Genomic DNA, 23,134 nt, shown 5'->3' on the forward strand with positions numbered 1-23,134 from the left:
GTAAGCAGAATAAAACAGCATGAACGTCTTTTTTGCAAAGACAGAATTGTATGCATTTGAATAGAAAAAATTATTTTTAAGATCAACCTCAAGAGTTCATGGGTAGAATGGTTACCAATTTTTTTTTTCAAATTTCATGTAATTTTTGTGTTTTCTGAGTGTACCATGCTCTAACAATGACTAGTTTATAATAATAAAAAAACACACTAAACATTGCTTAATATACTGAAATACCTCATGTCCACAAAAAAAGGACAGCTTTGGTTTGCATTTATATGAGGCTATATTTTAAAAATTCTAATTTTATAGATATGTGTGCATCAAACTATTTGAACAAGATACATTGTTTTCCACTGTCTTATTACATAATGGATATGATTTGCACAATGCAGATAGTCAATAGGAGTGGCTTCGTAAGTACTTACGTCCATAACATCAACTGAAAGCTATTTCCATGATCTCTGGCACTATATGATCATTGGTTTAAGCATTAAAAATGCAATGATTCTGTTTTCATATTGACTCAATACCAACTAGTCATGAAAAAGTCCACTTACTCTCAATTTAATTCAAAAAAGTTCTAAAATTATATGTCAATTATGATCAGAGATTTCTTGAAAAATAAAAATAAGATGAAAATAACTGTATATTTAAAAATTTTTAATTTGTAATAGCACTTATGAATAAGTAGAATGAGTAAATGATAAATTTTTTGTATAAGATGATGTTCTCATTTTTATAAGCTCGTTTTTCTGTTATTGAGAAATATGACTCTTATCTTTCATGTGACTTTCACAAAGAGAGCTTGCTACTTTGCTATTAAAGTTTTTAATACCAAAATAAAATTTGGTGTCGAGAAGTCACCAAACAGATGACAGTTCTTCTCAAGTTGGCCGTGTGACACTCAGGACTTGAAATTGACTGTCATATTGGGGACTCCTATTTTATTTTCATACCTGCCTACTGAGTTTGTTATTGGTATTTCCTGAGTTTAAGGTACACAGTTTGCATCTGAGAGTTCTTGTGGTATGAGAACTATTTCTTCCATTACTTCTGAGTAACTTCTTGATCATAAACACAGAGAATGAAAGGAAGATTTCTGTAAGATCATTCAAAGTGCTATTTATTTTAGAATGATAGAGTTTATGCGTCTCTCTGCTTTCCTGTGTTAGTGTAAAAGCTTCCAATGACCGCACTCATGGCAAACAAAATACACAACCTTTATCCAAAAGCACCCTGGAATCACAAGGCAGAAGCTGGTCAACCATGAATACGTCTTAGTCATTTAGCACTCCTGGCCCCTCCACAGTCTTGAGTACACAGTTTCCTGATGAAACAAAACTTGAGGTGACTGTAAAGCAATTGCTTATATAGGAGGACTCTGGAACATGTCCTGACAGAATTACATTAATCGAGTCATACATTTTTCTTTAGAAGACACTCATTTATTATAAATGGATTAATTCGAGGCATGCAAATTCCTTGCCAAATGGCAAATAGCCAGTCAGAGGTAGATCCAGATATCTGACCTTCTTTTCTCTGGTAAGAGTGACTTTCCAACTGTTCGTCAGTTCCACAATTTCATCTTTTTTATTAGTCTTACTTCTTGGATAAAATAAAATTAGAGATTAGAGATTATAGGGTTTTCTTGTATTTTAAGAAAATTCATTAGATAAAAGATTCTATAATGATATTTGCATATTGAATTCCAATCTTTGGAAACACATCCCTCAATAGTAAAACTTAGAACGTACCCAGTATGAGTCAATTGCAGAAAAGTAAGATTTGCAAAAGGTTCTGCATGGCAGGCACTACTGCATGACACACTCTGGCACACCATCCAGCGATTTGTCTTGATCTACATTATCCTAGTATTTACATGTTTCTTACATTACTTGCACTAATTTTATTTCTGTTGCAGGGATTCTTAATCCTGAAGAATCAAATATTAACATACTTAAATGTCACTGACTATCTGGAGACAAATAAAGGCATCCTGATCTCATTAGCATGACTTACCCTTCCCATATTACGAAGATGGAAACCTTAAAGAAAGCCTGAAATAAATTAGAAAAATTTCAAATCTATAGATGAAACTGAATTTTAACGTATATAACTCTGCCTGTGGATGCAGTTAATCTCATAATACTTATGTCATAATCATAAATTTATACACTGTTTCCTAAGGAACATTGATTTGAATATAAAGTTGATCATGAAGGTTATTCTAGAATTTATAGTAATAATTCTATAATTATAATAAGTATATGCTTATCTCCTATTTAATTTTCTATTATAGAATTTAAAAATACTTTATTATATAAAAATGCATTTAAGTAACTATCTCACTGCAGACTAGAATGAAAAAGGAAACATTTTGAAAAGGTCTCAGGTTTTTGAAATCTAACTGATAAGGTTTTATATAAACCTAATGAAACTCCCAAGCATGACTTTACATGGCAGGCAAAGTGCTTTCTCTAGGGAATGCTACACAGGACATTCATTATCTGCTAATGGTGTCAGATTCACAGGGAAGACTGTAGATCTTCCACTGAAACAAGGAAACTTTTAAGATTACATAATTTGGGTTTGGAATAAAATGTTTCATTCTGTTCTATGAGTATCTGTTTTAAATATCTTTCAGAAAAATATTAAAAATATACTTTAAAATATCTATGATTGTATGTAAAAAAATTGATAACATTGTTTATATCCCAACTCAGTTTTCTCCTTTTATATCATAAAGCAATTTTCTAAACAATGGCAAAATGTTTTAATAGCAATCTCACTGTTGCAAAACGTTAAAGAATGAAGGCAAGTGCTTCTGAGCTGAGTTCCAAGGAATGTTTGTTCTGATAAATGGAGATAGGTGTCTTTATAAGTTTGAAGAATGTCAAATCGAAAAGGTTTTCTGATTCAAACTCTTTAGAAGAACCACTATGGTTATTTCTCTCTAAAACTTATTTTGCTTTATTTTTTCCTATTGGGGATGGAACCCAGAGGCACTTAACCATGATTTCCATCCCCAGCTCGTTTTAGTTTTTTATTTTGAGGTAGGGTCCCGCTAAGTTGCTTAGGGCCTTGCTAAATTGCTGAGGTTGACCTCAAACCTGTGATCTCCTGCCTCAGCCTCCCCAGTCGTTGGGATTACAGTTGTGCACCACTGTGCAGGGCTGCTTTGTTTTGCTTTGCTTTTGAACTGGATGGAGAGGAGAAATTGTTGTAGGAAGAAAGAGGAGCGGAGTCAGAAAAGTGATGTGTTTTCTAATTCCACAAAAAGGCAGCAAAAAAATGTTTCTTACTTGACTTAGACCCACATGGTCCTGGCACTTGGAGCCAGTGGTTTTGAAGGGCACACAGGGAAGGGTATGGCAGTGGCCTGTGTGGTCTAATAGGCAAATGTCAGGCAATGAAAAGACATCTCAGAAGATGCTACCTTTGGTAGGAAATGACCAGTCAGACAACATGTATCCTCTACCTCTGGAAGCCAGAGTGGTTAAGACCGTTTCTGCATTTGTAGTACAGGCTCAAAAGAAAGTCTTGTGTGGTAAAAGTGAAGAAAATTACATTCCTTGCACATCTGAGTCTGTGGCTGGAATTTATTTTGACTTATAGCAACATTTCTTTGGACTAAGATTCCTAGAATATACTTTTGAAAACAGTAATCAAGCTAATTAATTCCTGGCAGTATGTATCTCATACTTACTTACCTGAGCAAATTTATCTTCAAAATACAAATTACTTAATAGGCTAGATCTACTTAAGCATTACACTAGATGAAGGTATGGAATATTGATAATTATCTTAATCAATGAAAAAAAAAAAAAGAAAACGAGTCATGTCTAAATGATCTGCAGCTCTTTCAGCCTCAACCTGTTTATCTCAGACCTTGATTCATGCTGTTCTCAGCCTGGTAACCTTTGGCATGCCTTCACTTTATAAAACAAAATACTTATTTTCATGAAATAATGTATTTTTCAATGTAAGATGCCTTTTCAAATGATCCTTGTTTTCTTCTAAAAATTGTTGCAATTAATCAAAACAATATTGTGACACTTTAAAATTATTTATTGGTGCTATTTTATAAGCTATAATTAAAACTCTAGTTCACTTCTTCAAATTCACTTGTACTTTTAGATCAAACAGTACTGCTGGGTGCAGTGGGGCATGCCTGTAATCCCAGAGACTCTGGAGGCTGAGGCAGAAGGATCCTGAGTTCAAAGCCAGCCTCAGCAAAAGTGTGGAGCTACCAAGCAGCTCAGTGAGATCCTGCCTCTAAATAAAATACAAAATAGGACTGGGCATGTGGCTCAGTGGTCAGGTGCCCTGCGTTCAATCCCCATTACCTGCCCCCCACCCACCCCCCACCAAATCAAACAAAAAATAAAACAAAAATGAAAACATAGTACTACCTACACTCATGGCTATGTAGTGTCTGGTGAGTTTTGAAAGTTCAATAAAACATATCTAGTCTTAAAAATTGAAGATTTTCCACTATTATTATTATTTCTGATTTATGGAAGGCATGCATGAAGTAATTATCAAATAAATTACAATATATCCTAAAGAAACTCCAAGTTCCCTGCTCCCTTTCAAAACCTGAGCCTAGTATATCAGCTTAATTACTACCTTCTTATAAGGCATTTTCCATGATCTTTCTTCCTAGAATTCCTCTATTATTTAAAAGATGCAGGATACCTATTTTATTAATAAATTAAAATTAATATATACATTTACTTGTACTTTTATTTACATCTTATTTATTTTTGAAGACAAATGAAATATACTATTTCTAAACTTAATCCTACAAGGTATCTAGTTTGTTACCTAGCCCACAGTAATTATTATCATTATGTATTTCTTTATTTTGGGGTAAAAACTGGTACCATCAACAATGTATTTAAATTATTTTTTATTTATATTTTTATAATTTATTTAGTTATTTTTTCAATTTTTACAGACTGCATTTTGATTCATTGTACACAAATGGTGTACAACTTTTTGTTTCTATGATTGTGCACAAGGTAAATTCATACCATTCGTATAATCATACATGTACATAGGGTAATGATGTCTGTCTCATTGTACCATCTTTCATACCCTTACCACCTCCTCCCTCTCATTTCCCTCTATGTAATCTAAAGTTCCTCCATTCTTCTCTTACCCCCACCCCCCACACTTATCAGGAAAAACATTCAGCCTTTGGTTTTTTGTGTTTGGTTTATGTCACTTAGCATGATGTTCTCCAATTCCATCCATTTATCTGCAAATGCCTTAATATTATTCTTCATTATGGCTGAATAATATTCCATTGTGTATATATACCACAGTTTCTTTATCCATTCATCTGTTGAAGGGCATCTAAGTTGGTTCCACAATCTAGCTATTGTGAATTGAGCTGCTATAAACATTGATGTGACTGCTTTACTGTCTGAGTAGTAGTCCAGGGATTTCTCTTAGTAGCTAAAATACCAGTATTTTTATTATAAGGATAATGTTTTTCTATGGTTATTTTGACTACTATTATCGTTATGTATACTACTTTTCTTGTCTTATATGATATTTCCTTGGAAATGGTTTTATATATGTGGGGGAAGAAACTTGCAATTTAGAAGAACATTAAAAACTTTAATATAGCTAAAAAAATTCTTCATTAGCTTTCCAACTTATTCAAAAGAGAGATTTTAAGTTACACAAATAATTATAGGTTAAATATTAAAAGATACTACATAGAATGATGTCAACCACACATACAATGTGCTAAAGGAACTAATAGATGATTATATTGTATTTGACAATTAACAAAGGTAATTTTCCAAAGCATGAAAATGTATGCAATTTATAGCAGAGTTGTAAATGTGCCCATGTGTATGTGTCTGTGTGTGTTACAGTTTCCTTAGGTAGCTGTTAGTTTTATTTGATACATGAAGGATTTTAGGTAATTTACCTGCTAATTTGTTTTAATTTATTAGGTTAGTCATGGATATTACAGTTGGGACTCCAAAGTTAGGTTTCAAGTTCCTATGAGCAGTGCCAAAATATAAGCTCTTTTAAAATATAAATGTGTTTGGATAGTTTCTTGGGTAAAAAGTCAAGATTATTGATCTATTTCTACATGCTTTGAAGTTCCATAATATATAATTGAGGTTTTTAGTAATATTTTTGTTTTTAAAAAACCTATCTTATTTACAATTTTGCATTTTAATGAACTAATAAACATCTTGGGTAATTATTAGTCTACCAATAGGCAGATGCTGAATAAAATCAAAGAAATATGCCTATAGGAAATGAAGACTTTAAAAGAATAAGAAAATTCATACACAGCTGGGTACAATAGCACAAACCTGTAATCCAGCTACTCAACAGACTGAGGCAAGAGGATTGCAAGTTCAAGGTCAGCCTGGTCAGTTTAGGGGAAGCGTAATCTCAAAATAAAAAGATAAAAAGAGTTAGTGATGTAGCTCAGTGGTGTACTGTCTCCCTGTTCAATTCCCTATTTCAAATATATATGTAAAATCAAACAGTTATAAAACAATACAAAAGCACTATAAGCTAGTGATAATCTGTGGAACAAGTATTAGATATTTTTAGAGTTCAGAAAAGTGAGAACCTTGTTTCAGTGTATGTAAACTGGGCAAGTCTTTGCAGGACAGTGGAGATCATAGGGACCTACCTGTATTAGTCGGGATCTGAGTAGCAAGCATACTGAAATAGGAAAAAAGCCCAGAGCTAACTTCAGTTGAGCTTCTCAGACATTGAAAGCTGTCCTTTATTTGAGGACTGATATGAGGTTTAAAGAGCCTAGGGATAAATTTCAAAGTTGAATGTAGAGGTTATCAAGATGGTGGATTAGAGGAACCTACCGTATAGTAACTGCTCTCTGAGATTAAATCTAAAAGTTCTGTTGCAACTTGATGAGTTTGGAAGCCTATGGGGAATGCACTCAGACAGCTAGAAATCAAGAGAAAACTAAGAAATACTACCTTTTAGACTAGAAAGAGAATTCATAAAAGGAATAGACTGGACAGTGTCTGGAACATGGTGACATAGTGGAGGAGGGGAAGCTCATCTCCAATGACCAGAAAGAAAGTTCCCTAGTGTGTTTAAGAAGAGCAGGCTCCACTCTCCAACAAAATTGCAATCTGAGGACTAATGCTCAGATTCTGTGAATTGAGCTGGCACAGAAGAGAGTCCTTGCACTTCTCAGCAGTGAAATAGGGAAGCTGTAACAGCTTAAAAAGATCCTTTGTTTGGATTTTTGGAGTGGGAGATTAGAAATCCCTGCAGTTTTCCTTTTCTACTTTTTGTTTTTATTTTTGTTTGTCCTGTTCTTGGTTTGCTTTCTTTTTGTGTATCCAGGACCCAATAATCGCTATGCTTCAGTCTTCACTGGATTGATGGGAACCCAAGCTATAAATTAATCTGGGTATAGTAGTGAGACTAAAATGGATTTAGGGGAAGATTGGGGCAGTAACAGCCTAGATCCTTGATGAACATAGATAGAAAAATCCTTAATAAAATATTAGCAAATCATATGCAACAATACATTAAAAAGATTTAACAAAGTGATCAAATTGGTTTCAGTCCAGGAATGTAAGGATGGTTCAACAAATGCAAAATAACTAATGTAATATGCCACATAAACAAAATCAAGTACAAAAATCACTTACTCAAACCTCAAAAAAAAGTGTAGGAAAAAAGAAAACCTTCAAGAAAATTTAACAGGCATTCATGATGAAACCCCTGAAGAAACTAGGTATAGAAGTTATGTACCCTAACTTCGTAATGGCTATATATTGACAAACCCAAATCCACCACTATACCTCATGGTGAGAACTGGAGCATGTCCTCTAAAATCGGAAAAAAGAAAGAATATCCTCTCTCACCACTGCTAATCAATATAATATTTCAAACTTTAGCTAGAGAAACAAGGAAATAGAAGAAAATAAATGAAAGGAAGAAGTCAAATTGTCCCTCTGTGCAAGTGATATGATCCTATATATACAGATGCTAAAAATTCTACCAGAAGTTTTGAGAGGTGATAAACAAATTAAATAAATCAGCAGGATAAAAAATAAACAAACTAGAATCAAGTTCTTTTCTATTTATGAATAATGAACCAATAGAGAAAGAAATCAGGAAAGCAATTTCCTTCACAGTAATCTCAAAAATAAATAAAAATATATTTAAATAAATAAATAAGCAAGTAAATGAAATCCTAAGAATTCATCTAAGCAAAGAGCTAAAAGGCCTATTCAAGGAACATTGTAGAATGTTGGAAATGGGGATCAAAGAAGACACCAGAAGATGGAAAGACCTCCCATGTTTGTGGACTGGCAAAAATAACATTGTTAAAATTGCAGTATTAAAAAAGTGATATGAAGATTCAATGCATTCCTGTAGAAGTACCCATGATGCTCTTCTCAGAACCAGAAAAAATAGTCCAAACCTTTTATGGAAAATAAAAGATTCATAATAGACAATGTAATTATGAGCAAAATGAGTCAAGCCAGAGGCATCATAATAGCCAGTATCAAGTAATACTACAGAGACATTATAAGACAAAATTATATGTTGTCATAAAAATAGACTCACGAACCAATGGAAAAGAATAGAAGAGAAAAACCCACAGTACTTATAGTCACCTGATTCTTGGCAAAGGTGCCAAGAACTTCCACTAGAGAACACACAGCCTCTCTAACAAATGGTTGTGGGAAAACAGAATATCTACATGTAAAACGTTGAATACAGAGCCCTTTTCCACCCTGCACAAAAGTCAACTCAAAATGGATTAAAGACGTGGAATAAGACTGGAAATGTTTCAACTACTAGGTGAAAACATGGGGGGAAACACTCCAATATAGAGGCACATGCAGTGACTTCCTCAATAAGACTCCTATAGCTCAGGAAAGTATCAACAAGTGGATAACATCAAACTAAAAATCTGCACAGTAAAGAAGGTAATTAACAGTGTGAAGATAGAACCTACAGAATGGAGAAAATCTTTTGCCAGTTTCTCTTCTGGCAATAGGTTAACATCTAGAATATATAAAGAACTAAAAAAAAAAAAAAAAAAAAAAAATTGCCAGAAAACAAATAACCCCATCAATAAATGGACCAATAAACTAATACAACTTCTCCAGAGAAGTACAAATGGTCAACAATTATGTTTAAAAAAAAAAAAAGTTCCACATCTCCAGCAGTCACAGAAATGCAAATCAGAACTACATTGATATTTAATACCATTGAAGTCAGAATGGAAATCATCAAGGATATGAATAATAAATGCCAGCATGGATGCAGAGAAAAAAGATTTCTTTTACACTCTGGGAATGTAAAGTAGTACCAACACTATGCAAATAGGTATGCAATTTCCTCAAAAGACTAGGAATGGAACCATCATATGATTCAGCTATACAAAACTCCCTGGTACTGACTCAAAAGAATTAAAGTCTGCATACATGGCTATGCCATGTATCTCTGCAGAGAGAAGTTTATCACAACAGAATTCACATATTCAAGTTATGGAAGCAGTCTAGGTGTCCATCAACACAAGGATGGATAAAGCAAATGTGATATATATATATATATATATATATATATATATATATATATATATGGAATTCCATATATATATATGGAATCTTAGTCATAAAGAAGGAACAAAATTATTTCATTTTCAGGAAAATTGAAACTGGATAACATCATGTTAAGCAAAATAATTTGGACTCAGAAAGCCCAGGCTCTTGTGCTTTGTCTCATATGTGAAAGTTAGAGAAAAAAAGGGAAAATGCATCTCTTAAAAATAGAAAATAGAAGGGAGACTATTAGAGTAGACAAAGGGAATCAGGAAAGGAAGGAGAAGGGCCTGGGAGGTGCTGGAGAATAAAATTGACCAAAGTATGTTCTGAGTATGTATAAACATAACACAATGAAACCCATGTTCTTATAATTATTATGCACCAATAAAAAATTTAAAATATTAATATTATTAACTGGAGACCATGATATACTATAAGTCGAAAATAAGTATTGTATTGTATTTTCTTATGATAAATATAGATTTACCTAATTATCAATAATATTTAGCAGGTCCTAAACACTTGAATATATTTGTAATCATGTATCTTAATGTTTTTAAAATATTTACACAAAACAGATTCTATTCATAGAGTCTTCTTTTTAGTACTTCTGTTAATTGATTCTTTTTACAGTTTTCTTTCCAGCCATCTCTTAAAAATTGGTCAAATATGCTGTAAAGTTTTCTATTTTCTATTCGAGCACTTTTATCAAATAGACTTTTCCTATGACTTTATAGGATCATTATACATAAAATTAGTAAAGACCACTTGTCCTTAAAAGGTATTATAGTTTCTTCATTAATTATGGATTCCTATGCCGAGTAATGTCAGGTTACAAAATGTTAAGCAGGTTCATTTACTGGATTTTCAGAGATTTTTTTATATACTAAAGTGTATGTAAATCTCTAGTGGAAGATATATTATTCATCATCTATTATTTAATCATAAAATACCTATGAATTCTTAATAGAACAAGTATTCTGAGGTACATAGTAAGAGGAATGCTAATTTAAACCAAATACCTGAACACCCATCCACCGATGGTGAGTTAGGAGCTAGATCCCTCACTGGTCTTAGGCAGAACAAGCGTTTCTAGTCCTTCCTTCCTGTGACTTTGTCTCAGTGAGAACGAAGGGAAGCAGTAGAAGAAGGCATGGTCTAGGAAAGAGGAGTGGTGGAGGAAAAGGAGGAGAGGAAGGGCAGCTGGAATATGTGCCTGTTTGGCAAAACCAGCCCAGGCTTCTGATTCAGACAGGAGGTGGAGGGCAGAGTTAATAACTTAGGAAGAAACAGAGGAGGAATTCGAGGTATCTCCAGCACATACTTGCTTCTCCTCACACTGCATAAGAAAAAAACAGAAGCTGGATGTTTACATTCTCACCAGGCAAATAACTCAAACACACCCATATTAAAAAGATACATCTTACAAACATATAAGTGACTAGGAGATGGCACTTCAGCTAGTGTGGGTATTAGTGCTGCCAAATAAAGCCCTTTCGATTCTAGTTGGGATTCCCTCATGTAATAGTTGCCTAGCATTTATTCCCATACAAATTCTGCCAGTCAACAACACACACCAAGACACTGAGAGAGACCAACAGCCTTTCTACTGCTTCATTCTTGTATGGTTGGATAGAAATAAAAACCATTGTGAAACATTTGAAGAAAAGGGAAAGACCAAGATAAGCAGAAAATAGGCCCTGGTGCAAACAGATAAATAAGAGAATCAAAATTAAATTGAAGAATAAATTCTCGTGAATGCAATAAATTTTAAGATGCTGTTTTTGAAGAAGAGCAAATATGAAAAAAAATCCATACAAAATGTATTATAACCTATTTAACTCACTTACGAATATGAGTAGAAATACAGAGAGCATAATTGTTCAACAAAGAAAGTGTAATTAGAGCATGCTACACGACAGCACATTGAACCATATTATTAATTCCCAATAATTCATATTCAGACTTAGGTTTTCCAAATTTAAAGCCACCTAATGGATAAAGAGCAGATCTAATTACGATTATGGACCAGAACATAAATTTTATCCTTAATGTTATAAAAGGGTGACAGAAAGGATACACTGGCTAGTATATTTATTTACTTATTGCCATTTTTTGTTTTATTGCTCTGTTACAGCTTGACCACACACTGGTGCAGAGGGTACAGCGTCTTTCCACTGCTGCTTCGTGGTCTTCAGCTTCTCCTCCTGTTTTGTGAGCCGCAGTGCATGGTCCTGTCTTCTTGGACCACAGGTCCAGGGGTTCCAACAACACGCTGCCTGTCACTTGGATGACACCCAGCTGGGACAACTCCACTTTCAGGTGGGACAGCTCCACTTTCAGGTAGTCCAGCTGTTTCAGCAGCCCCCCTTCTTGCCAAGAAGGTCTGAAGCCTTAATCTTGGCCATAGCTGCATGATTCGCCAATGCCTAGCTGAGGGAGAGCTAGAATATTTATATTTTAAAGTCTTTAACAATTGCACAAGAATACTGGGCTATTTGAAAATAGCCTTCATTAAAATATTAAATGCATGAATAGGTGATAGTGGGTCCTCCAGTAGGAGAAACAGAGAGTGAGCAGTGGAGGAGGAAACTATTGACTTTAAGTCCATAAGATTTTAAATTATGTACATGTATTACTTTAATAAGTCAAACTAAAAATAAGATCTAGCAAACATTAAAATATGGATAATTTCTCAAAAGACTCTGGAAAAAATATAAGAAGGCTTAAGATGTTTATGTTTTAGAGATTGACATTTTTCAGCCTCCACTTTCTAGTATTTCAAATTTATAAGGCTCATTATTCTAAGAGTTATGAAAGCAGGCATGTTCTCCAGTTATCTTTGGGTCTCCAGTTTCTGGCAAGTACGTTCCACAGAGTGTGTACTCATGTGGTTGTACTTTATATAGAGTAAACATTCCACAGAGCAGGGACTCAGAAGTTGGTAATACAGCAGAAGGCATGATCAAATGAAACAACATTAATATCACTTAAAATATCTCTTTACCTAAATTAGTAATCAAATAAAGTGGATCATACTGCTAAAAATTATAATGTTTTTCCATGTGAAGTTCTTTCATCACAAACAAACACACTCATAATTCACATTTGTTCAAACTTCAATATATTTTATGTCTGGATACAGATACCAATTCATGTTATTGTTCTATGTAGAAATATTAGTCATTGATTAATTTTTTAAAAATTCCAAAGAAGGAAATTAAGCTTTATATAAAAACATTTGAAAATTTGTAAGCTTTCTTTGTGCACACCAAAAATTTTGTCTGCAATTTACTTAAATATTAACCATGATCTTGGTAGATAGATGAATGTATCAATAATTACTCCAATAGACTTGAATTCTCACAGAAAATGTGTTTATTATCTTGTATTTTTGCATGCTTAATTATGTAGACTAATATTTTGGTATACTTAAGTAAGCACAAGTATATAGTTATTTCTTTGATTTTGTTATATATTTTGGGGGGATGCTTGCATTCTCAAATAAAGTTGATCATTCACTTTTTATTTGTGAATACTGAAAATTAATGGTCATATATTTCCTGGAATGTTGTCTTTATATTGTCTAATATTAAAAGTGAGAATTTTGTCAAGTTCTAAGCCATTATTAATAGGTTAAGCAGATTTGCATATATAAGATGAATCTCACATACTTCTGTCTTTTAATACAAATATTATTTTCGCTTCAGATCCCACTGACAGGGAAATTTTTAACCTTGTTGAGATTAGAAAAGATAGAAGCAAGAACATACTGTGAAGATTAAAAGGAAAAAATATTTTCTCACTAAGCCATTAAACCTAGATAGTATTGTTTGATGGGATGTACATGCAAATAAGGTCACTTGCTATTAACTTGTATTTTTCTTGAGCCCTGCTTGTTTGACTTGCAATTCTCTATCCCTACAAGGCTATGACTTTCTGAAGGGAATTTCTGCCTCTTGTTTCACAGGAAGATTGAGGTAGGAAAATAGTTTGTAATAAGAAAAGAAGTCAACCTTTGCCCTAAACACACAATAAACCTTCAGCATACTTTCTAAGGCTCAGCAAAACTTTGATACATTGTTTAAAACTAGGGGCACAGGTGAAACTTTATAATTTTTAATCCTGTCTGGGTCTGGAGACAATCAATGTGAAAAATGAGTAGAAAACCTGGTTCTGGAAGAAAATTTCAGTCTCCCTATATGTAGGAAAGAATATGTGAACAGTGTCTGAACTCATGTTTGGATCAAATAAGATTCTTCTCCTTTCTTCTGTATTTAATAAGAGAACCAAGTAGCCCAGAACATAATGCCAACTTTTCCATTCCACCCCTAGACTGTAGAAGAGATGTAAAAAATTGCTTACACACTTTTCAATTTCAGTTCAATAAATGAATTTATATAGAATCCAGATATTCAAATCTATTCTTAGGAAATAATCCACATCACTTAGTAAAAAACTTTTCTTAAAAAAGTTCAAATCAATTTCTTATTGTATGTAGAAATCATATGTAATTTTCTCAAATGTGAATGTCAGGTCAGTAAACATGATAAATGAATAATTAAAAAGATCAGAATAATGATACATATGGAGATAGCTTCACTCCTATCTTTATGAATAATGCTCTTACATCTCCAGCATACAAATATATACATATACAAGTAATATGAACATACATTGGATTAAAAGCTAAATTAATGTTTAATTAAGGTAACTAACCTATTTCTTAAATTTAAAATTTCTCATCACTTGATGTAATTTTATCTGGAGAAATGGCAATAATTTGATTATGAAAAATGGGTCAGCTTCTGTAGTTAGGATTTTGTATAAACAGAGGGGCCAAAATACACACATTCGTCCCTCTGTATCCATGGTGCATTGCTTCCAAGACCTCCTAGGGATACAAAAAAATCCATGGATGCTCAAATCCCTTATATAATGAAGTGTTGTGTGTGTTTGTCACCTATGCACATCATCCTGTATTTTTAAATAATTCCTAGATTGCTTATAATGCTTAATCCAATTTAAATAATACATAAATTGTTTCACTGTAGTGTTTATGAAATATTGACAAGAAAAAAGTCTGTACATGTTCATTATAGACATAATTTTTCTTCTGAATGCTTTTGATCCTCAGATTATTGACTCTGTAGGTGTGGACCCTGAAAATGCAGAAGACATTAATTGGAATAATAATAATACTGGGAATAATTTAAGAAATAGAGCCAAATGAAAATTTAAAAAATGTGAATAGATGGGAGATGAATATATCCCCTTCAAGTAGTTTTAAAATTTAAGATGAATTGCCCATTATTCAGTTCTTTTATTGCCTTTTTTCTAGAATTTCATATACAAAATCAGATGTATATTGCTTTTGGGTTTGGCTTCTTCCACTCAGCACATTACTTTTAGATTAATTCATCTTTTTCCATACATTAGCAGTTTGTTCATATATTTTATTTTTGCTTTTTAAAATTCTTTTGTAGTACTGGGGATTGAACCCAGGACATTGCTTCTGCTTGGCAAGTGCTCACCACTGACTTATACATCAGTCCCTTGTTTCTTTTTAGTATTAACATGTTATATTGTAGTTAACCTATACTGTGTTTATCTATTTACCTACTGATGAACATGTTCATTTTTCCAGTGTTTGGCTACTAATAAAACTTCACTGAACATTAGAATATATGTGTTTCTATGTTGTGTATTTTTACTTGTCTTCAGTGAGAATTAAATAATAATTAAAAGCAGAACTTTATGTTACGTATACATTTAACTTTTTAAGAAACTGTTGAACCATTATCTAAAGTGGTTTTACCATTTTACATTTCTACCCAAAGTGTATAAGATTTCTACTTTCTCAATAACCTTGGTAATTGTTGGACTTGCCCATCTTGTCAATATTTTAGTCATGCAAGTGTGACTATAAAGGTACATATTTTGGTTTTATTTGTTTTTATTTAGTGAGTAGTGATATGAACATAATTTTATTTATTTATTGTTCATTTCTATATTTTGCCTAGCAAATTATCCATTCAAATCCTTTAGCCCTCTTGAACCAGAATTTTTGTCTTGTAAAGATTAGTAGATAATGCCTTAGTATCCTAATTAAGAAGGAATAGAGTCATTTTAGATTAGGTAGAGGGGAGTGAAGGGTAGGGAAAGGGTATGAGGTAGGAAGGATATTAGAGTGAAATAGACATTATTACCTCATGTACATATATGACTACCTGACTAACATGATCCTACAGTATGTACAATCAGAAAAATGAGATATTACATTCCATTTGTTTATGATCTATCAAAATGTATAAATGTATTCTCCTGTCATGTACAACAAATCAGTATAAATTTTAAAAAGTTTTTTAGAAAGAAATATCTTTATGAAATAAACAAGATGAAAGACTGGGGTGCTACAGGCCCTCCCTTCTCTTTTAAAGACTGAGTGAACAACAACATATGACATCTATGCAAGAACATGAGATCAGTAGTGGATCTGTAGCATCCAGGCTAGGGTAAAATCAAGAAGGGATTCCAATAGGTATAGAAAATCTGCAGTGTTTGTTGCCCCTCCTCATATATGGCATAGGATGAATAAATGGGAAGGAAACATCTCCACCATCCTCTATGATTCCTCCCTTGGGATCAAAAATAAATGGTGGCCATGCATCCAAACATTCTAGGTTGTCTAGGGGCTTCTAGAAGAATTATATTCTATCTGCCTGATTCCAAATGCATATTTTATCTGTGCCAGAGTTGGGAATCTGTTGGAAACAGGAGAGTGGCATGCAGAGTTACAGTTATGCCAACAGTCATAAAGATGAACAATAGATCAGAAAATGCAGAAGGGCCTAGAAACTTCAATAAAGCTGACTATTGAGGTCTTCCCCTACAAGAAGGCGATAAGCTAGACCAAAAGAGATGGCTGTGCTTTTAAATGCCCCAATCCCAGAAAAATATTAAAAGGCAGACAAAAACCAAATGGGATAAAAGACCCAATAAAAGAAATAAAATAAAATTCAGAAACCTAGTCTACAGAAATACAGATCTATGGGCTGCTCTACAAAGAATTTAAAGCAACTGCCAAAACTGCCATAAATTATCTGCCCAATGAAGTAAACTAGAACACAGATAAACAACTAAACAAAGTCAGAAACCAATTCATGAATAAATTTAGAGTATCAACAAATAGTTAGAAACCACTAAAACAAACAAAAAGACATACGTGTAGAAATCCTGCAGTTGAAGAATGTAATAGCTGAATTGATAAATTCATTACAGAGGTTCAATAGTAGAATTGATGAAGCAGATGAAAAAAAGTCTAAGTCAGTAAACCTGAATAGAGTTACCTAAAACTGAGTCAGACAAGAAGCCGGGTGTAGTGGCACATGCCTGTAATCTCATCTACTCAGGAAACTGAAGCAGGAGGATTGCAAGTTTGAGCTTGATTGCAAAAATGTAGACACTGTCTTAAAATAAACAATAAGGACTTGGGATGTATTTCAGTGGTGTAGTGTCCCTGGGTTAAATCCCCAGGACCACAAAAATAAATAAATAATAAAATTGAGTTGAAGGAGAAAAGAAAAAGAAATGAAACTGAAAGCATCTTAAGGGACTTATGGGACTCTGTCAAGTTAAACAATGTGTGTATTATTAAACTCACACAAGAAGAGGAAGAGATAGTAATATGGAGTTGATATGAAGAAATGACAAAACCTTACAAAACCAGAGTAAATAAAAGGAGCACAAAAAGACCAATTATAAAAAAATACGAAATTTGCCAAAATACATTACAATCAAACCATTTAAAATTGAAGACAAAGAGAAAATCTTGAATTTTACAGGAATTCCATCACATACAAGGTAGCTTTTAAAAGTTACCAATAGCTTTCTTAGAAGAAAAATTGCAGAAGGGTGTTGGTATGATATTATCAAAGTATCCAAAAAACAACCCTAAATCAAGAACACTGCATTCAGAAAAACTGCTTCCAAAACAAAGGAGAAACTTATACTTTCCCAGATAATCATAAACTGAGGGAATTGACAAGGCTCAATATGAATGAAATGCTAAAGAAGTTCTTTAAATGGAAACAAAGGACAGTAGACAACAAGAGGAAGCTGTCTGAAAATACAGTCATCCCTAGGTGTCTGTGGCGAATTGGCCCCACCAAGTTGTACACCAAACTTCAGAACTGATAAATATATGAAGTAAATTTTGACATAATTGAAGGGAGAACCAGCATCACCACAATTTTAGATTTCAATAGTACACTTTCAATAGTGGCCAAAACAATCATATACCAGATCAATAAGGAAGTAGAGGGGCATAAGAAGAAAAAAGAACAATTGGAACTAACAGACATACACAGAACGCTCCACCCAGCAACAGGGAAGTGTACAGTCTGCCCAGCACATGGAACACTGTTCTTGACAGATCACATATTAGTCACAAAAACAATTCCTAACGAATTCCAGAAGATAGAAATCATGAACAATATCTTTTCCAATTGGTATAGGATGAAACTGGAAATGAATAGCACAAGGAACACTGGACTATCCATGAATACATGGAAATTAAACAATATACTCTTAAACAGCCAATGGGCCCCCCCCCGCCCAAAAAAAAAGGAAAACAGGAAAAAAAATTCACAAGGAAAATCAGAAAAATGCCTCGAGAAAAAATGAAAATGAAAATACAACGTACCAAGACTTAAGGGATGAAGGAAAAACAAAACGAAGATAAAACTTTAGAGTAATAAACACCTACAATAAAAAGAAATATCTCGCCGGGCACGGTGGCACGCACCTGTCATCCCAACTCAGAAGGCCAGGGCAAGAGGATTCGAGTTCAAAGCCAGCCTCAACAAAAGTGAGGAACTAAGCAACTCAGTGAGACCCTGTCCCTAAACACAATACAAAATAGGGCTGGGGATGTGATTAAGTAGTCCAGAGCCCCTGAGTTCAATCCCCAATATCCCCCCTTAAAAAAAAAAAATTACCTCAAACAATGCAAATGCATATTTATACCTTATTTAACAAAACAAAACAAACAAAAAAAAAAAAAAAAAAAAAAAAAAAAAAAAAAACAGGAAAATCTAGCAGAAGGGAGGAAATAAAAATCAGACCAGACATAAATCAATAGTAAAAGAACAACAGGAAAAAAAATCAAAACTAAGAGTTTCTAGTTTTGAAAATATAAAATCAACAAAGTCTTAGCTAGGTTAAAAAGATAAAAAAAGATTCAAATCACTAAAGTAAGAAGAGTAAAAGAGGAAGTTACAACCCATGTCACAAAAATAATAGGGAGTATAACAAAACACTACAAGAAACTGTATGACAACAAATTGGATAAACTAGAAGAAATGAATAATTCCTACAAACGTACAACATGATAAGAAAGATTAATAAAAGAATAAAACAATCTTAGCAAACCAATAACCAGAGAGGAGAATAAGTAATCAAAATTTCCTCCTTATCACACGAGCCCAAGACTAGATAGCTTCAGTGGAAAATTTTATCAAATATTTAGAGGAGACTATAGAATAATCATCCTGAAACTCTTCCAAAAATGAATAATGAGGGAACATTTACATGATCGTGCAATTAAGACAGCTGTACCCTGCTATGAAATCCAGACAACTCTGTAGATTAGTATGCCTGATGAATATCAATGCAAATAATCTCAAGCAAGTATTAGCAATAATCAAATTCAACAGGACATTAAAAGCTCTATATCCCATGACCAAGATGTTTATTCCTGGAATGAAAAGATGGTTCAATGTAAGAAATTCCACAGAAAAAATAATGCACCACATTAACTGAATGAAGTACAAAATATCAGATATTCACAGATTGAAAGACTTAATATTGTTAAGTTGTTTCTACAACTCAAAGTGGTGTATAGGTTGAATGTATTTTCTCTCAAAATCCCAGTGGTATTTTTTGCAGAAAAAGAAAAATTCATCTGAGAGTGCATATAGTCTCATGAGAAGCCAAATAAATATGCCTTATCAATAGTAAATAGTTCTGTCTTGTCATTATTCAATATGATAAGACCCAAATTTTAATTGATATATCTAGAAAATTTATGTATAATATTAACTATTAATATTTGGATTTTAAATCTACCATCTTGGCCTCTGTTTTCTATGCATCTCATCTATTGTCTACTTCTTGTTTCAACTTTTCCTTCACTTTTAAAATATTTGTTTTTAAAAATACTTTGGTCTTATCAATATTACTTTTTTTATTTTATTTTTTTAGAGGACTATACTGGGTCCTACCATATCAAAAATTAACCCATTATAGCATATATTCTTTAATATTATACCATTTTAAGTATAAATGTATTAGTCCATTCTACATCACTGTAAAGATATACCAGAGGTACAGTGACTTAATAAAGAAAATGTATACTTTAGCTTACAGTTTGGATAAGACAAGTTCAAGATTAGGCAGCCCCATTGTTTTGGCTTCTGGTGAGTTGCTAAATGTTGGCAGCATGGCAGGATTGCCTGTATGAAGAGACATCACCTCAGCCAACAGGAAGCTAGAGAATAATTTACAGAGTATGCTCTTTCTTATAGTCACTCTTGTGAGAAATCAGGGTTGGCATGAGAGACAACTTTAATCCCTTCTTAGGGCAACCTCCCCAAAGGCTTAAGAGCTTTCAACTGGGTCCTACTTCTTAAAAAGTCTCAGCATTGTGACACTAGGGACCAAGCTTCTAACACATGAACGCCTTGTGGATAAACCACATACAAATCATAGCAATAAAGTAGGAAACTTATAGAAGTTTAGTTCCATTTCTTTTTATTAGTAATCATACTTTTATATATATATTTAAATGCTAAATATCTTGCTTTTGTTTTATTTTAAATACTCAACTGCATTTTAAGAGGCTTTAAAGAAAAATGTCTTTTATGTTTATTCACATATTTATCACCTCTAGTACTCTGCTTTCCTTTATATATCCAAATTTTCATCTGGTATCATTTTTCTGTTGCCTGGAGAACTTTTTGATATTTCTGAAAATATAGTCCTGCTGGAGGTGAATTCTCACAGCTTTTATCTTTCTGAAAAATTCCTTATATTGCCTTTATTCAAAAATATTTTCACTGGATATAGAATTCTAGGTGTATAGGACATTTTTTTCTTTGATCCCTTTAAAGAGATTATTCCCCTATCTTTTTGCCTGCATGGTTTCTGAAATAAAGTGTTCTTTACTATTTTAGTGTGCAATATGTCTCTGTTCCCACCTGCTTTAAAGATTTTTCTTTTTATTGATGATAATCAGAAAGTTGATTACACTATATGTTCATGTGGTTTTCTTTATGCTATTACTTAGGGTTCATTGAGATTCTTATATCTGTGGGTTTATACTTTTCATCAAATTGGGAAAAAAAATTGGTTGTTATTTCTTTGAACATTTTTTTCAGATTCATACTTCCCAAGCTAGAAATTAAGCTACAACGTGTAGAATATACAAGTTTTCCCCACAGATCACTGAACCTCTGTTCTTTAAAAAAAAATTTTTTTAGTATTTTGTCTCTGTGCTCATTTTTGAACATATTCTAATGCTATGCCATGCTTTCATATAATTTTCTTTTCTTCTGTAATAATCTAATCCACATTTAATTACAAACAATAATTTTTGATATCAGGTAATATAGTTATCCCTTTCCAAAACTCTTTTTGATTCCTCTTATTTTTTACTTCTGTCCTCATTACTGTAATGAAAAAAAAAAAAATCTTTGAGCATGTTGAGCATAATCAATTATAATTGCTTATAAATATAAAAGTTTACAATTGCAATTTTTTATTGTAAACAAATGGGATACATGTTGTTTCTCTGTTTGTACATGTAGTAAAGGCATACCATTTGTGTAATCATAAATTTATATAGGATAATGTTGTTTGATTCATTGTTATTTTTTTCCTTCCCCCTACCACTCCTATCCCTCTTTTCCCGCTATACAATCCTTCCTTCCTCCATTCTTGCCACCCTCCTTAACCCTAACCCTAAACCTAACCCAAACCCTAACACTAACCCCTCCCACCCCCCCCATTATATGTCATCATCTGCTTATGCTTATCAGCGAGATCATTCGACCTTTGGTTTTTTGAGATTGGCTTATCTCACTGAGCATGATATCCTCCAGTTTCATCCATTTGCCTGCACATGCCATAATTTTATCATTCTTTATGGCAGAGTAATATTCCAATGTATATATATGCCACAGTTTCTTTATCCATTCATCAATTGAAGGGCATCTAGGTTGGTTCCACAATCTGGCTATGGTGAATTGAGCAGCTATGAACATTGATGTGGCTGTATCTCTGTAGTATGCTGATTTTAAGTCCTTTGGGTATAGGCCAAGGAGTGGGAGAGCTGGGTCAAATGGTGGTTCCATTCCAAGCTTTCTGAGGAATCTCCATACTGCTTTCCAGAGTGGCTGCACTAATGTGCAACCCCACCAGCAATGTATGAGTGTACCTTTTTCCCCACATCCTTGACGTACCTTACAGAAATAGAGCAAGCAATTATGAAATTCATCTGGAAGAATAAGAAACCCAGAATAGCTAAAGCAATCCTTAGCAGAAAGAGCGAAGCAGGGGGTATCGCAATACCAGATCTTCAACTCTATTACAAAGCAATAGTAACAAAAACGGCATGGTATTGGTACCAAAATAGAAAGGTAGATCAATGGTACAGAATAGAGGACATGGACACAAACCCAAATAAATACAATTTTCTCATACTAGACAAAGGGGCCAAAAATATGCAATGGAGAAAAGATAGCCTCTTCAACAAATGGTGCTGGGAAACAGGAAAACCATATGCAACAGAATGAAATTAAACCCCTATCTCTCACCATGCACAAAACTCAACTCAAAATGGATCAAGGGCCTCGGAATCAGACCAGAGACCCTGCAGATTATAGAAGAAAAAGTAGGTCCAAATCTTCAACATGTCGGCTTAGGATCTGACTTCCTTAACAGGACTCCCATAGCACAAGAAATAAAAGCAAGAATCAACAACTGGGATAGATTCAAACTAAAAAGCTTTCTCTCAGCAAAGGAAACTATCAGTAATGTGAAGAGAGAGCCTAGAGAGTGGGAGAAAATCTTTGCCACTCATACTTCAGATAGAGCGCTAATATCCCGAATCTATAAAGAACTCAAAAAACTCTACACCAAGAATACAAATAATCCAATCAACAAATGGGCTAAGGAAATGAACAGACACTTCACAGAAGAAGATGTGCAAGCAATCAACAGATATATGAAAAAATGTTCAACATCTCTAGTAATAAGAGAAATGCAAATCAAAACTACACTAAGATCCATCTCACCCCAATTAGAATGGCGATTATCAAGAACACAAGCAACAATAGGTGTTGGCGAGGATATGGGGAAAAAGGTACAAATGCAATTTTAATGCTCTTGTCAGCTAACCATCATCTTTGTCACTGCTGGGTCTTTCTCTTTTCCCCGATGAGGAATAAGGTTCATATTTTTTTCTGTTTTTCTACCCATCTGGCACTTTTATT

The sequence above is a fragment of the Sciurus vulgaris genome (assembly GCF_902686455.1).
Source record: "Sciurus vulgaris genome assembly, chromosome: 6".
NCBI lineage: Eukaryota > Metazoa > Chordata > Mammalia > Rodentia > Sciuridae > Sciurus > Sciurus vulgaris.